Here is a 17,738-nt window from a genome sequence, read left to right as displayed (position 1 = left end):
CAACAGAAGAGAAGCAAGGTTAGACATACTATCCAGAGCTGGGGAGGACATCGCAATCGGGAACTATCTCATTTATAACATAATATATTCTTTTAAAAGAGGGAGAGACATCGTTCGAGGGGTGGATGAGGCTTGGGAAGGGTAGAGCCGAACGGTCGAAAAGGCCTGAGTTCTTATCTGAAGTAAGTTGCACTCCAGGCCTCGCGTTTTCACCCCTGAGGGACTCGCATCCCACTCTTGGAGGGTGGCAGTGTCCCTCTAGTCTAGCTGCTTCCTTCGGGTCTGTGCTCTTTTCCCAGGCGGCCAGGCTAGGAGGGAACAGCTCTACTGCTCGGGTACATTAGGCGATCTACTCGCGTTCGCTCGGCTTCATGCCACCGGGAGCGGGATCCTGGCGGCGTCTCCAAGCCGGCACCCGGGCCACTCCCCCGCGTGAGGCTCTCACCTGTCCGCCCGCCCCTCCCGGTCGCCCCAGGTGGCTCGGGGTGGGGAGGAGCCACGCCCCGCCCCGCGCTGTCCCAGTCAACGCCAGCCCCGGGCGGGTGCCGCGAGCCCAGGCTGGGAGCCGAGCGAGGCGCCGGGAGTCCGCGGGCCGCGACCGCGTAGGTGAGCTGGGCGAGCTCTGCGGGGCGGCCGCGTGCGTGCGGGGCTGCAGAGCCGGGGCTGGGAGGGGCGAGCGGCTGCAGCGGGCGCTGCGCTACAGCCGGCGGGACCCAAGCCGCGACTCTCCGAGCCGCAGGGAAGCGCAGGTGCCCACAGCTGGACGTGCCGGGCCGAGTTGGGAGGGTCTCTCGGGGACTCCGCGGCTGGAGACCACCGCTGAGGCTGGGGAGCGACCGCACGGCCAAGTGCGAGCCAGCTTCCGCCCGTCCCTCTGCGGCGCTTCATCCCGGTAGGCGGGAGCCGCCGCTCCCCCTGCACAGCGCTTTACTTTGGCTGTTAAATCACTAACCAACACATTGGTTAGTTACCCAGGCTTCGGTGAAGCTGGGTCGGCGGGGCTGCCCTTACTCCAGGGGGGCATATATAGTAAGTCTGCACGGGTCTTTGCGCCCTGGGGTGTTGTGGGGTGAAGGGGTGCTGCCCACCTCCCGGTGACTGGTGATCAGAGTGATGAAGCGGGAAGAGTAGTCCAGAGAGTGGTGTTTAAATTTAAGTTCACTTACTAGCGCTGTGACCTTGAGCAAGCTCTTTAACTTCTCCGAGCCTGTTTCCTCCAGGATAAAATAACCGTTATGGCCTTAAATTATTTGGTGCTCATGAGGTACCTAGCATGCTTGAGGGGTTTTCTCCATGTTTATCCCTCAGGTGTTAACGTATTCGGCACTTCATGTCTCCAGAGGTCCCTGCATCTTTTTGAATAGAAGACATCCCGGGGGAAAGTGATCCTGTGTGTGCCTGGGAGGGGTGGGTACCATCCTGACTCTCTGATGGTGGCAGTGGCAGTTGTAGGGTCGGGCTGCTCTAACAGCCAAGATGAAGAGGGTCAGCGCACATGTCCCCCTTGAAGAAAGCTGCAATCACCCGGCTCCTGCCATTGTGAACTGTCGGAATTCGTTCCTTAGGGTTAGGGTTTGGTGACTTGAAAATTGCCTCACGCGCCGTGTAGGAATTGACTGGGTCCTCTAAATGAAGTGGGAGGGGTTGCAGCTTCTGCTGTGGAAGGTGTCACCCCTAGGAGCTCCCAGGACAAGTGCTGTCTTCCGAGGACACATTAGCTCCTTCTGCACCAGGCTGGCACGTTTGGTCAGTAGAGGTGACACCTTATCTTCAGTCTTATCTTTGAAGGAATTGAGAGGAGCAAAGGAGAAGGAAAGAGGAGAGAGGGAAGGAGAGAAAGAGATAGATGTGGAGAGATCTCTTCCATTTATTCTTTCCCTCAGCAGACCTTCTGGGTGCACTGGACTGCAAGAAGTCCAACCCATCCCAGCAGATGGGGAGTGGGAGGGTTTCCACGACAGAAGAAGGCCTTGTATTACCCAGGTGCCACCAACGCCGCAGAGGATGAGCTCAGCTCCTGGAACAGATAAACTGTCTCAAGTGTAGGTGATTCGGAGGCCTGTTCTCAAGAAGTAGTTTCAATTCTGGGCAGCTGAAAATATGACTGCGTTGTGTTATGTCTGCTTTTCCTTGAGGACACCTCCAGGAGTTCTTTCCCAGAGTGTGAACAGCCCAGGTGCCAGCCTGTCAGGGCCGTGGCGTGTGTTGCCAGCTCTCTGTCACGGCTTCAGTCATCCAGTCGTTCCACGTTTTGTCAGTGCCCAACACACGCCAGTGTCTCTGCCAGGAGTGAGGGCGGAGGCTTTGAGGAAATGTATGTGCAGGTGACAGTGTTGGAGGTTGTCTCGCTGGGGACGTGGTGGAGTCTTCCCAAGGAAGGGTTAGCTTAGCTCTAAATTGGAGATGAATAGGCTGTGGACATCCTGTCTGGGTCACAGGGAGGGTGTCTGACAGGGCACACTTTAATGTACACTACTTTAGTTGGGTCACGTTATTGTTTCCCACAGGATGACTGAGGGTGGGGAAGGGACAGCTCTAGGTTGCCTTCTAGAAATTTCTCTAAGTTTTCCTGACTCCATGGGGACCAGAGATACTATTGCCTTCCTTGACATGATAGCATCCACAGCAGAGGGAAGCACCAGGCTCTCTCTTCAGTCTTCTTTTAGATAAGAAAATTAAATTTTCCTTACAATTCTTGTTGTTGGCCGTGTGCCTTTGTCCGGAATGGGCAGCCTACCCCTAGAGCAATCCTAGCAGCAAAACTGGGGGGTGTGCTGGCTTTTGCCAGATATTCTTCTGAGCTGAGGTGGGACTCATCTCCCCAGGTCTCTGCGTCTAATACAGTCGGAAATCTGCAAGCGAAGGCCAAGGCAAGGGTGGGCACCCAGTCATAACTCCTGCAAATTCAGATTCTAGTAGGAAAGTGGAGGATGTTGCTGGGGGACAGGAAAGGAATTGAGTGTGGCATAGCAGGAAAGACGGGGCACCCTGTGTTGGACACCCTATAGTGTCACTAAGAGTCATGGTCCCGTTTGTCGGACATGAAACCAGGAAAAGGCTTTGTACACTCTCTATGTGCCCCTTAGGATGAGTGACAGTTTTCTACGTATTGCTGCCATTTAGTGAGTGATAGGATTCATTCTCTTGGAGGAGTTCCAGGAGGGGCCATGAGTAGTTGAAATCTCCCAGATGAATTTGGTCTTCCGCTACCGACCCACCCTAGCCCAGGGCCTCCTCAGTCCTCCTGAGAGCACTCCCTTGCTCAAAGCCATGGCTCCGTTTCAGCATTGTTACCTGCCTTCAAACAGGCCAGGGCTTGGTGAGCGTGCAGGTAGTGGTAGATTCTGGACTACAGAGCGGGCTTCCTGGTACTGAATTCGTTGTGCGACTTTAGTGACAGTGTTCAGCACTGCTTTGAAGTCATTTTCACCGAGGTGCTAGGCGGCTGATGTTCTCTGTTTCCACTGGACATGGTGGGTATCAGTGGGCATTCGGTGTTTGGCTGCAGGGCCAGGCACGCAGCTTCCCACAATCCTCTCTCCTCAGGACCTAGTTAGTCCAGAAGCCTGAAGAAGGAGTCCTCTCTGATCCTGGAGACTGCAGGTGGGGATGGCTAGTTTATTCAGGCCTATTGGTTAGGATCACTGTGCAGATGTGGAGGGGGCTGTGACAGTGATTCAAGGCTCAGGCAGAATTCATCCCACAAAGCACCTACTGTGCGCCACACACAGTTTAAAGTGCAGGGAATCCAACATCCTTAAAAACGAGAAAGTCATTGTTCTCATGGCGCTTACAGTGCCCCAGAACGAGACGAACTTATGTTTTAACGAACATGCTGGATGCTGAGCAGTGACGTAATAGAAGGGTGTCAGTCAGGTTAAGAGTGTTACTGGAGCCGGGCGGTGGTGGCGCACGCCTTTAATCCCAGCACTTGGGAGGCAGAGGCAGGTGAATCTCTGTGAGTTCGAGACCAGCCTCGTCTACAAGAGCTAGTTCCAGGACAGGCTCCAAAGCCACAGAGAAACCCTGTCTCGAAAAACCAAAAAAAAAAAAAAAAAAAAAAAAAAAAGAACACCTGGTCACAGGCCTGCAGTCTTATTTCCTGCAGAGAATTGTGGCTTGAGAAGGTACGGTTTGGGGCAAAAAAAAGGACAAATGTTCACCAAGATGTCAGTTAAACAACAAATTATTTAGAGCATTTTATTTTTCTTTAAATATGTATTTGTGTTTTTATGCATGTGTGTGTGCTTGTATGTATGTGTACTTGTATGTATGTGTACATGTGTGTATGTGTGCATGTGTGTGCACCTCAGGACAACCTCAGGAACCACACTATGTTTGTGAGACATGGTTCCATCTTGGTTTGAGACGCAGCATGCTGGCCTGCGGCTTACTAGCTCAACTAGGCAGTAAGTCCCAGGGGTCTGCCTGCCTCTACCTTCCCGACACTGGGTTACCAGTGCACACCACTGCACACCACTGCACCTAGCTTTTAATGTGGGTTCTGGGTGTTGAACTCACATCCTCATGCTCGACACTTTCCTAACTGACTCATCCCCCACAAACCCTAACTTTTTCTTTTTTAAACCAAATTTCTTTCTTTCTTTGTTGTATCTCACCTTGTTCCTACAGTGACTTACTTGCCAAACAGCGCCAGGTGACGAGAGATGAGGGAAGAAATGTGAACAAAGGGGAGTCAGGTCCATTCCTTTCATCATTTTGCTGCGGAATTGTTTGGTTTGGGCGGTAGAGAAAGAGGAAGTATGCTTGCGTTATAGATATGCTCATTCATGCTCAGGACTCATTATTTGAATAGTGAGAAAAATGAAAGTTGAAGCCTTAGACAATTATAACCTTTTCTCTATTTTAAAGAACTTTTCTCTGTAACTTTGGAGCCTGCCCTGGAACTAGCTCTTGTAGACCAGGCTGGCCTCGAACTCACAGAGATCTGCCTGCCTCTGCTTCCCGAGTGCTGGAATTAAAGGTGTGCACTACCACCGCCAGCTGGATCAAAGTCTTAATAATGTTCCTAATTTTCCTTATAAATTTCATGCATTCATGTTTTACATTTAGGTCTACAGTTAAACTGGAAATAAGTTTTGAATAAGGTGTGAAAATGGGTCAAAGACTTTTTGGGTATGTATTTATGTGCCCAATTATTTTAGTACAAGTTGTTAAAAACCAACATTTCCTAACTGAATTTCCTTGGGTGTTTAAAGGAAAGTCAGCCAGGGGCCAGCAAGATGGCTCAGTGTGTCAGGGTGCTTGCTGGCAAGCCAGACAGCCTGAACTTGGTTCCTGGGATCTTCATGGTGGAAGGAGAGAACTGATTTTAGTAAGCTGTCCTTAGACCATCAGTCAGATAGACAGATGGCAGACATGATAGAGATATGATAGATCATAGATAGATAGATAGATAGATAGATAGATAGATAGATAGATAGATATAGATGATAAAGGGAGATGACATGTGATGAATAAAACATATTTTATCTAGTTTTAAGTATCAAATACATTAAATAATACAGTTTCTGTGTGATTATTTCAGTTCTGGGCAGCTGGGACAAACAAGTACCCCCCTGCTACATGTGTGTGTGTGTGTGTGTGTGGTGTGTGTGTACAGTAATTTGTCTTTGGTTTCTATCATTGGATTTTTTTGGTAGATTTTAGGAAAAAAATGGTTCAACACATAGGGTTTTGCTGTGTTTATATCTTAAGTATTTGATTTGGGGGTTTTCAGTCACTATAGAAATGTTTATTTTGTCATGAAGGAATGTATTTTGTTGAAAGCTTTTTCGGCATCTAATGAGATGATCATATGGTTTTTATTTTTCAATTTGTTTATATGGTGGATTACGTTGACAGATTTTCGTATGTTGAACCATCCCTGCATCTCTGGGATGAAGCTGACTTGATCATGGTGGATAATGGTTCTGATGTGTTCTTGGATTCAATTTGCCAGTATTTTATTTAATATTTTTGGATCAATGTTCATGAGTGAGATTGGTCTGTAATTCTTTTTCTTAGTAATGTCTTTGTGTGGTTTGGGTATCAGGGTAATTGTAGCTTCATAAAAAGAGTTTGGCAATGTTCTTTCTGTTTCTATTGTGTGGAATAATTTAAGGAGTGTTGGTATTAGTTCTTCTTTGAAAATCTTGTAGAATTCTGAGCTGAAACCATCTGGTCCTGGGCTTTTTTTTGGTTGGGAGACTTTTGATGACTGTTTCTATTTCTTCAGCAGTTATAGGTCTGTTTAATTTGCTTATCTGGTCTTGGTTTAATTTTGGTATGTGATATTTATCCAGAAAACTGTCCATTTCCTTTAAGTTTTCCAATATTGTGGTGTACAGGTTTTTGAAATATGACTTTATGATTCCCTGTATTTCTTCCATGACTATTGCTATGTCCCCCTTTTCATTTCTGATTTTGTTAATTTGGATATTCTCTCTCTGCCTTTTGGTTAGTTTGGATAAAGATTTGTCTATTTTGTTGATTTTTCTCGAAGAACCAACTCTTTGTCTCATTTATTATTTGTATTGTTTTCTTTGTTTCTATTTTGTTGATTTCAGCTCTCAATTTGATTTTTTTTCCTGCCATCTAGTTCTCTTGGGTGAGTTTGCTTCTTTTTATTCTAAAGTTTTCAAATGTTCTGTTAATTCCCTAGTGTGGGATTTTTCCAGCTTCTTTATGTAGGCATTTAGTGCTTTGAACTTTCCTCTTAACACCACTTTCATTGTGTCCCATAAATTTGGGTATGTTGTGTGATCATTTTTATTTAATTGCTGGTGGGAATGCAAGGTGATACAGCCCTTTTGGATGTCAGTATGGTGATTTGTCAGAAAATTAGGAAACACCCTTCCTCAAAACCCAGTAATACTACTTTTGGGTATATATCCAAAGGATGCTCAATCGTGCCACAAAGACATGTGCTCAACTATGTTCATAGCAGCATTGTTTGTCATAGCCAGAACCTAGAAACAACCTAAATGTTCTTTGACCGAAGAATGGATAAGGCAAATGTGTTACATTTATACAATGGAGTACTATACAGCAGAAAAAAACGACATCTTGAATTTTGCAGGCAAGTGGATGGAGCATTATTTTGAGTGAAGTAACCCAGACCCAGAAAGACAATTATCACATGTACTCACTCATAAGTAGTTTTTAAACATAAAGCAAAGAAAACCAGCCCACAAATCACAATCCCAGAGAACCTAGACAACAATGAGGACCCTAAGAGAGACGTACATAGATCTAATCTGCATGAGTAGTAGAAAAAGGCAAGATCTCCTGAGTAAATTGGGAGCATGGGGACCTTGGCAGAGGGTTGAAGGGGAGGGGAGGGGAGAGAAAGGGAGGGGAGCAGAGAAAAAATGTGGAGCTCATTAAAAATCAATTAAAAAAAGAAATGTTTATTTTGATATATTGAGTTTGCGTTCAATGAACTTCTTGTATATTGTAGCAGATTTGTGGCAGATTCATTCAGACCTTTTACAAAGAGAATCACATGCTCTGTGAATAAAAGTAGTTTTCTTTTCCAATCCAGATGTTTTTTTTATGTCTTTCTTGCTTTGCTGTTCTAAGAATTCTGCTACGTTTGGGTGTGGTTGAGAGCGAGCTCCGTAGCTTTCTTTCTTTCATAGGGAGGAAATAGCCAGTTGTTCACTTTTGATCTTTCAAACTAAAACAGGCCTGGGTTGGACTTGCAGGCTATGCTGACTCTTGCTTTAGACATTCGCTTATTTCCGTTAGCAATTAAAAACAGATACATACTTCCCAGTTGGCAGGGTCTTTATTGTTGCAGTAGCTTAACAATGTCTGTTCGCTGCTCTTCTTGTTTGCAGGCCTTTGACAAGAAGTTCCTTCTCTGTTCCTTTGTATTTAGCATTTAATTTCTCTCTCCTTGCATCTAGGATTTTCTTTTTGTTTTGGCTTTCAGGGTTTTGCCTCTGGTTGGGGTGGGGGGATGTTCAAGTCTGCCATATGCAGGCACATGCTTGTTAGTTATTATGTAGCTCGACTTTCTTAAACTTCTTGAATTTGTGGTTTGTAGTTTTTATGCATTTTGGAAAACTCACAGCCACTTTTTCTTTCTAATTTGCTTCATTCTCCCCCACCTTTCTGAAATTTCAATTATAGCTGCAGTCTTTGGTATACCTTTCTCTGTTGGGCACTGTGGTCTGTCTTCTTCGTTCATTGCTTGCTTTCTTGGTTTAGTTTGGTAATTTGTATTCACTTGTTTTCAAAGTTCGTTATTATTATTTCTTAACTTGGCTGTGTGAACTCTAAGAGAATCCTTGCTGAGAGTATTTTTCATTTGTTTCTGAGTTTGGCTCTTAGAGTATATTAGATTCTCTTTTATAGTTTTTTTCCCCTCTCTCTGTTAAAATAACCTATTTCCCCAAAACAGATACAGGATTGTGTTGTCTACTCATTCACTAGAGTCTTTCAGAAGCAAGTATGATTGTTTTTAATTCTTTCCCTGAGAGCTTCAGTGTCTGTATGTATGACATCTGTTTCCCTCTGTGTATTGATTTATGGTTTTCAGGGCAGGTTCTCCTTGCTGTTCCTATGCCCTGCAATTCTTTTGTTGTTGAGAACTAGACATTTTAGAAGGAGAAGGAGGTAAAGTTTTTTTCTGCCAGGGTAGGGGCATGCCTTCCTGTTGCTGCTTTTTGTTCCGTGTGAGGAGGACTTGGCATTGTAGCCGAACAGGATCTGAGGCACTGCCCTTCTGTGCACCAGGCTCTGCATTCCTCTTTGAATGCCTTGTGTTTAGGGCTAGCCTTTCCCCGTGGCTGTTCCGTTCACCTCAGGTTTCCTTTATGTTTGGGACTTCGGGGTGGTCTGTCTCCATGTTCTCTCAGCTCATCCCTTGATATCCCCTTGTATCTCTTTCTTGATGCTTGCAGGTGCATCTGCCCAAGTCAACAGATGCCCACGTCCTTATGCCCTAGAGGTCACGTTTCTCCTTGGACTGAGCTAGTCTCTTCTCTGTCGGTTGTTCAGTGGATTTGAAAAGGCTATGAACTTGAAATCTGTGCAAACTTTTCAACAGAAACATAGATATGGTGCCCCTTTCATCTCTGTACATCCAGAACAGAAATCAAAAGCCCCAAATTTATGTGTTAAGCCCGTTCTTTTTATGATCTTCATGTAAAATCTTGGCATTGTTTCTCTTCTCTCTGCACTCTATAAAAACTCTCTATGTCTTGCACATCTAAAACATATGAGACCAGTGGGTCTTACTTGGGAAGCATTGAGGGTCGGGCCCCAGAATCTCAGATGATATTCTTTCTGATCTAGTCATAAGTACATTTTTCCTATTCCTTGAGTGAGTCTGGCATTCATCTAGGCTGAGAAATCCTGGTCTAAATAGCACATATACCTTCCCTTTCACTGGGGTGGTATGTCGATATAAATGGCTATGTATATACACCCCCTGGGTTTGGTTTTCTCCTCTCATTGTGCCTCAGTGGTAGGAGTTGCCTGGGATCTAGGATGATGTTTTTCCAGAATGAGGGAGGAAACTCAAGAGTTCTCATCCAGCATTTCAATGCCTGCATGAATACCTTTCAGGACAATTGGTGGCTTGGGTGCTACATGAAGTTTTTCAGGAGCTGTACCATTCCCTGTCTTGCAAACTATTTGAAAAAAAAAATCAATGATCTTGTGCCTACACACACACACACACACAAACACCATGCCCATGGCAGGCATTTTATGAAGCAGCACTTACTCTCATTATGTGTCCTGTACTCCTAAATTCATTGCATGCTGCACAAATACATTGCTTCTTGCAGAATGAGAAATACCTACCCAGCCCATCTCTCACCCAAGAAGCTTTTGAAGAATTCAGAACAGTCCCCTTGCTGCTTCAAAGCACTATTGGGTCCATGATTCTTCCAGCACTGCTTTGAGCTTCCTCTCCATCCTGGCTATGGTATGGACCAGGCACTGTGGGTGAGGTTGAGTGAGAGAGTCAGTGACATGTCCTAGCACAGCCTGTGCTATGTGAGAACTCATGATCATGCATGATACGTGTCAACGGGTCATCAGTGGGTGAGTTCTCTCCGAGGTCACATATATAAGAGAGTGCATGCTTTTGGACAGGAGACTGCCCATTGGGGTTTTGAAAGCATATGTGTGATATATGGAGAAGAGGGGACTTGCCCCGGAGGGGGTCTGACAGAGGAGAAGGCTGCTTTAGCAGTCTCATCATCCTAGGACTTGGAGCCACACGATCTGAGCGAAGCCAGAGGTTAAGTGGAAAGGGAAATCTGCTGTAGACTGCTCCTCTAGAAAACCCTCTGGAGGCAATGGACTTGACTCTCTCCTCCATCCCACCATGTGTGAGCCTTTAGGTACCCTGACTCAGAGAAGTGTCGTTTCTTGGTTGCTTTAGAAACCGTGACTCGTAAGGGTGATGCTGAGCTTGCTGGGGGGGAGGGGAGGCACTCCCATGCTGGATGCTGTAGCCCTTGAAGCTTTTGTGACTTCTATCCAGGCTTGGGGTGAGTCTACTTTTGTTGGCTCTCTCCAGCCAGGGAGCCCTTCAGCAGATGCATTGCTAAGAAAAGTTTGTTCTCAGAGCGCAATGCATTGTGCCTCCCAATGACCTGATGTCTCATCAGTGAGGTAGACTGATGTTTAAATTCACAGCAAAAGGCACCAATGCCACAGCACGGTGTAAAAACCAAATGTTTCTAGATGGATGTTGAAAACAATGGCATCATGCTGGACCTGTTTTACTGTGCTGGAAAACAGGGATGAGTGCCCCCCCCCCGAAAAGGCCGTGTGTGTCGTTAGTTCCTTAGCAAGGTTGGGAGCCAGGTCTTCAGCAACCACTGGAAGAATTAGAACAAGGCAAAGGTTATGAGAGAGCCATTGCTGCGTCCACATAGGGTGGTTGTTTGTGTAACATAGGAGCGGACAGCTTAAATTCTTCCTGGAATCTAGTGCCAGATTACTAGCTGATCAAGCAATGGAAAGCTATGGAATCTTTGTGTTTGTTTTTGCCTTGGCAGCCAGGAAGCTTGGAACTAAATATAAAAATAATTACAGTGATAATTTTATTTCAGGTGATAGGTATAAACATTTTTGTCATTATGATTTTGCCTTTTTTAAAAGCAATTTTTTTATTATTATGTGGTGATATATGTTCATTATTAAAACATGACATAATAATTTCTTCTTTTTTTTTGTTTGTTTTTTTGTTTTTCAAAACATGGTTTCTCTGTAGCTTTGGGAACCTGTCCTAGAACTAGCCCTTGTAGATCAGGTTGGCCTCGAACTTACAGATATCCATCTGCCTTTGCCTCCTAAGTGCTGGGATTAAAGACGTGCGCCACCACCGCCCAGCGACAGTAACAATTTCTGATCCCAGCTGCATGCCCTCCCTTCGCACAGCCCTGTCTTTCATCTTCATCACAGGCGCTGTCATTTACTCCAAGCATATATGTGCGTACGTCCACATATAGATCATAAAAATGACATGCTACCTTTCATGCTGTATTAAAACTCATTTTTAAGCTGAACACTTAATGAGCGTTTCCAGTGCTGTGAAGTCTTTGCTCCCGCATTGTCCTTGGCTGATGGTCCTTGTCATCGTGAGGATGTATCAGGTTGCTCTCACAGCTGGAATTCAGCTTTCTGCTGCTGAAAACAGCTCCGCCAGGTACATTCTTATAGTATACTCTGAGTGCACTCACCATTGTTCTCTTGGAACAAGTTGCTGAAAGTGTCATAATTGAGCAAAGAGCTAGAATGAACTAGCTCTAAACAAATTTGTATGTGGACTCATATTGTTTATTCTCTTGCTCCTGTATATAGTGAGGCTTACAACTCTGAATTATATGGTAAGTACGTCTATGGTTAGCTTTTGGGGGACTGTCACTATGTCCTCCAAATGGCTGTCCCTCTTCCCTCCCCACCAGATGTGCACAATGCCACAGGATCTCCTTACCCTGACTGCACTTGTTACTGTCCATCTCATAGCCATCATAGCCATTGTCACTCTTTGTGACTTTGACTAGCGCTGACAGCTAATGACACTGAGGGTATTTTCATGTTCAAGTGCTGTATCTTCTTTAGATAAATATCGGGTAAATATGTTGCCATTTAAAAATTTGGGTTACTGGCATTTTCATAATAGAATTGTGGTATGCATACACACACATGCACGCACCAATGCACACACTCATTCACTCCCCTGTTCTCCCCCTCCCCCCTTCTCTCTCCCTCTCCCCTTCTTGGTTGCCACATGGAGCAGCTTTGCTTTATCATGTGATTTTCACAGTAATGCTCTCATTCACCTCAGATCCGAAGGCCACAGAGCTAGCCAACCATGGACTCTAAAACCTTGAGTCCACAGTCCCACCTTCCTTTAACTTCTAATTCTAGGAATTTGGCACAGTAAAAAAAAGCTGACTGACATATCCAGTTACTATGTATGTCTTCTTTACATCCTTTACAATTTAAAAAATTTCCTTATGTGTATGTGCATGTGCATATGCATGCCTGTGTGTGCCAATGGGAATGCCAAGGCACATATATGGAGGTCAGAGGTCAACTTATTGAATTCTCTCCTTCCAACACATGGGCTTCTGGGTTAAACTTTGTCATTAGACCTACTTGTCCTTCTTGAAGGGTTTTCACCCCATTTTTATGATTCCTCTTGTAGAAGCTTTGAGGCTCTACTGTTAAATTCTGAAGCGTCTTATATATTTATTTACTTAACCTGCTTATTTATTTATTGGTGCAGTCTGTGTGTAAAGGTGTCAGTTTTATTTAAGGCTGCTCTTTGTTAATACATAGAAATGCAGTTGATTTATTCTGAAGCCTTTTTGGCCTCGTATTTTAATGAATTCATTAAGATTTTCTGGATAAAGTATCATGCCATCTACAAATGGGAGTATTTTACCATCTTTCTCGTAGGTCTTCCTTCCTTCCTTCCTTCCTTCCTTCCTTCCTTCCTTCCTTCCTTCCTTCCTTCCTTCCATTTTTCCTTTCCTTCTTCCCCTTCTTCTCCCATTTAATCTCATCGCTAAGATGAATTAGATGAAGCACTTTGAGGAGCTCATTGTGGTGGAGATACACTATGGAGGAGATACATTGTTGCAGAGCTAGTTAGTGGCAGAGATACATTGTTGCAGAGCTAATTTGCAGCAGAGATACATTGTTGCAGATCTAATTTGTGGAGGAGATACATTGTTGCGGAGATACTTTGTGGAGATACATTGTTGTGAAGATACTTTTTGGAGGAGATACATTGTTGCGGAGATACTTTGTGGAAGAGATACTTTGTAGGGGAGATGCATAGGATGATCAACTTTGCTAGAAACCACAACGCCATATTAAATAGAAGTGATGAGAGCAGACATCCTGTCCCGCATGTCTGATCCTGACTGTGAGACCAGTCTTACATGCGTTGGCATCCTGTAACTGTTTTTATATGACAAGAGTCTGAGTGAGTGAGCAGAAGTTATTGGGTCTAGACTAGGAATAAAAACTTCTCTGTCCTGTCCATCAGGAGGTTTAGTGTTGTGGCCAGAAGAAAAGAAGTATTGTGGTTGATATGTCTATGTGTCCACATGATATCTGGATGCCAAGGAGTTTGATTGACATTATCTAACATGTCGGCATCTGTTATTTGCACATCGAGTGGGATACTAATTTTCCATCCTGCCCTTCCATATTTGGGGGCCCATTCTGTGTGGCAGGTACTATTCTGGGGTCACCAAGATAAATTAGATGTAGCACCTCAAGGTGCTTGTGCAGACTTTGTGGGGGAGACACACAGATATTAGTTAAATGTTCTTTAATTCCCATTAAAGTAACCTGTGGGAAAGAAACAGATATGGGGCTCACCCTTGGCATTGGCTGGGACATTTGCTGTCTGCGACACAAAATAAAGATGCTTAGAACGAGCATTCTTGAAAGTTCTTTTAGCCAGACCTCTGTCTTTCAGCAGAAGGACCGACCCTCTTATCTTATTCAACAGTTGCTGTTCTCACTCCCGAAGTGCTCACTGGGTGGGTGGGCGTGTATGTGTGTGAGCGCCCACTCCTTCCCTCGCTCTCAGCAGCCAGCAATCCATGCACAGCCCACTCCTGGCTCCATTTGTTGTGTCTGGCGTGGGTAATCCAACACCAGCCCTGACGATCATCTTTAATATGGCTCGTCTAGGATTGCTAGCCTGTGGAGAGGGAAAGGCATTGTCCTTCCTGGAGATGCTTGTGACATGGGACTGACAAGAGGGGGTGTATGCCATCTAACTGCCAAGCCCGAGTGACCCAGAAAGCTTTGGGGAGGCTTCCCGTTCGGTTTAATTGCGTGTTCAGCTTTCACTGTAAAGAGGACGCTCCCTCTCTTTTAAACCTGTCAGTTCAGAGGATTAACTGGGATCTGTCTAAAGTCATACCTGTGCGCTTGCTGCTAAGTCAGCCTACCAGATGGGAATGAAAGTAGTATTAGGGGATATTTAATTTATTTTTTTAATTAAATATTTAATTTTAAAAATTTTTACACAGTTTTTAATGTCTAGTTTGAATTTTATGGTGCATGTGTTTCCATCTTTACTTTTCTATTTAAAAGAATTACTTTGTTCTAACTTTATTATATACTATTTATTATAGTGCTGGAAACAGCATCAGGTGCAACAGGATGGAAACCTTGTGGTCCTGGGCTACAAAAGAAATGAATGGGCTCCACAAACCTTTCAGGTTTAATTAACTTTTAAACAAATCTGAAATTCCAGTTTCCCGTTTCTCCTTTTATTGCGGTATATTTTTCCTTTTGATTCTGTGAGGGGGTGAGATAAGCCTGCGGAATGTTCTCTGCGCTCATTGGTGACCACACACACACACACACACACACACACACACACACACACAGGAGGCAGCAGCCAGCTCTGTCAAAGGGGGCCGGGAAAATCACTGTTTGTACCTTGTAAGAGTTTTGTGAAGTCCTGCCCAGCTCCTGTCAGGAACCTCGGGCCCCTCTCCTTGCAGACTTCTGAAATAAAATTAAAAAGTGGAGCAAACACACTTTAAACACCAGACGCAAATACCGTCTAGGGGCAAACTGAACAAACTGGAGAACGACAGGATTGTGAGTGACCCTGAACTAAGCGCTCCTAACCATGTGGAAGACTAGAAAGGGAGGTGCAGAGGGATCTCAGAAAGTTCCAGGGCGTGGAAGCCTCTGCTCCTCTGACCCTGTTGGGGGTCAATCCGATCGGGAGGGGCAAAGCAGGTGGCTTTAGCAGCATTGTCCCTGTGTGCTTGTGTGTGAAACCCCGCCTCCTAAGGACCAGCAGCGCCTGGTTCCTGGTTCCCCAGTCCAGGCTCCAGCTCCCTCCTGGGATTTGCTCACAATGAGGAAGGCTGAGCAGAGTGTGGATGGCTGAAGCAAGAGAATTTGAACTAGCAGATCAGTCTTGCTCTTGATTCTCTTGCCTTCTCTGTGTGACCTTGGAAAAATGACCTAGCCCCTCTGAACCATACTTGCCATTCCCTTAGACTAAATGAGTGCCTCCCAATCAGAACTCACGAGAGTGACTCCATTAAGCCAGCTCAGTGATTGGCCGGCACCCCGCCACCACTGGCGTTCCTGGCAGTGGCTCCCAAAGGGAGCAACCTCAGTTTCTTCCCTGTCATTTATGCTCCTGCAAGGCTTGGCTTGAATGAAGTGTTTAAATACCTGGGTGCCCGCAGCCACGCTTTCTTATCTTGTCTGTGACTGACGTCTTGTCCAGCTGCGTGGGGATGTGGGGGCGGGGAGCACCCATGATACTGGGGCCATCTGGCTTTCTCAGGTGGCACAGGAATGTGGGTCTTACGTGATGGCGATGTGCTCAGTGAAGGGGAAGCTGCCAGGTGGCGGATGGGTTTGCACGACCTCACTTCTCACTCTGCAAGTGCCCCCGACACGCTTACTTGGTGGTCTTTCTCCTTTGTTGTAATTTGGGGGCACCCTGAGGGGTCACAGGATTTTGAAGGCAGCCAGCCTCAGTCTACACTTCCTGCCTTCCGCAGCTCTTCACGGCAGCTGTCAGGTCCTAAATCCTGACCCTTTAATGGCGGTCTCTGGGGTTAAGGTGGCGATTAGCACCTATCAGCTGCCCATGGGCTTCTGAGCCCGGCCTCCCTGCGAGCTGCTTGCTAGCTCCTATTAAGTGGGCCTTCATCTGTCTGCTCCTTGCCCTGGGACTCTTTTCCTTAATCATGGGTCTTCCTCTGCCACAAGCTTCCTCCCCGTGTTTCGGGTGCAGAACGTGCCCTCTGGGCTGCAGGGAGCGAAGGCTCACAGGGAATCTTTGCTTTCCCTGCCGTTTTAAGAAAATGCAGAGCCCTTTTGTTCCTGTCTCCAGACTCTGGTGAACACAGGGAACTTCACACAAAGATTTGGCAGGGGAAACTGTCATGAAAGAACCATTTAATTGAAGAGTGCAGAGCTGCCGTCCCAGGGGTGTTGAGCAGTTTAATTAATGCTTATTGGGAATGAAGGGCTGATGATTTAAAAATGGAAATTCATATCTCCTGTCCATCGATCTCTCCCTCTTGTTCTTTCTGCCTGCTTCCTATTTTTGCCAGTTTTTTATGGAGTACCCTTGGGGAGAGCAGGCTTTTGCTAACTTCTGGCTCTGGGAATGCCAAGGATCCAGACCTTTCTGCTAGGGGCTGGGAGTTCAGAGAGATGGGGGGGAGGAGAGGGAGAGGGAGAGGGGGAGGGAGAGAGAGAGAGAGAGAGAGAGAGAGAGAGAGAGAGAGAGAGAGAGAGAGAGAGAGTGCTGAGCATAGACAGTGGAGAGCTGGAGCCCTGCACAGAGATCCTTGAAGGACCCCGTGCCAGGCCTACATCCTAGAGCGATGATGGTCCTATAATGGAGAGGCAGGAGCAAAGTTTGAGGGAACCAGAGGGTTTGGGAAGTGCTGGGAAAGGGGTGGGGGGTGGGGGACGACAGGAAAGGGGTGGAGCTTGAGGAGGCAGTGGTGGCCTTGGGGCAGGTGACTGGATGGAATAAGAGCAGGACCAGGCCTTGCAGAGTCTTAAATATCGTACTAATTACTGTACTAATAAGCTGGTAAATTTGGATTTTATCCCAAGGGTGTGGAAATTCAGAGTATGAACAGGCTGGCCTTTGAGGTTTCCAAGGCTGTTTAGCATGGAAATTATGATCAGGGTCTTTGAGTTTGGGTAACCAGTGTTGGAATCCTGTCCTGACAACCTTCCATTTGTAGGCAGGTTATTCTGCTGGGTCTTTGTGGCCTCATCTTTAAAACAGAGATAAAAATCCCATTGTCATGAGGAATAACTAAGTACATAAACCAACCGCTGTTACCTGCAAGTGCTGGTTATAGCCCAGCCTTCCACTAGGGAAAACCTAGAACCAAGGGGCTTAGGACTGCTCCTTCTAGCAGTTAGTGGCTGAATCTGTTTGACAAAAGGCCCATGAAGGACCAGAGCACTCAGGGTCACTGATGAAGGCCACGGGCAGTGCTCATTGGCTCCTTTTGCCTGCTGCTTTGTACATTTTAAGAGGGAACTTCTCCAAAGGGCAAAGTTAGCACCTGTCTGGTGAGCCAGCACCCAGGGTCTGGTTTCCTTTGGGGGGTTTCTTTCTTTCTTTCTTTCTTTCTTTCTTTCTTTCTTTCTTTCTTTCTTTCTTTCTTTCTTTCTTTTATTAAAAATAATTTGTTTTCATATAATATATTCTGATCATGGTCTCCCCCTCC

At 45.8% G+C, this 17,738-nt stretch overlaps 1 protein-coding gene across 4 annotated transcripts in view; it reads left to right on the top strand.

Moving 5' to 3' along the window:
* The first annotated feature begins 469 nt into the window (after window positions 1-469).
* Window positions 470-17,738, top strand: part of Lypd6b (LY6/PLAUR domain containing 6B) — a 166,870-nt gene continuing 149,601 nt past the window's right edge. For 2 of the 4 annotated variants that reach the window (XM_057755316.1, XM_057755314.1), the window contains exon 1: window positions 889-1,029. The gene's annotated coding sequence lies outside the window, so the exon portion shown is untranslated. Of the gene's footprint in view, window positions 607-888; window positions 1,030-17,738 lie in introns of those variants that run through there. The other 2 variants (XM_057755312.1, XM_057755313.1) reach the window with 2 other exon arrangements.

Source organism: Chionomys nivalis, chromosome 22, assembly GCF_950005125.1.
Source record: "Chionomys nivalis chromosome 22, mChiNiv1.1, whole genome shotgun sequence".
NCBI lineage: Eukaryota > Metazoa > Chordata > Mammalia > Rodentia > Cricetidae > Chionomys > Chionomys nivalis.
Note: the sequence above shows the minus strand (reverse complement) of the source record. Positions and strands in the feature narration are given on the sequence as shown.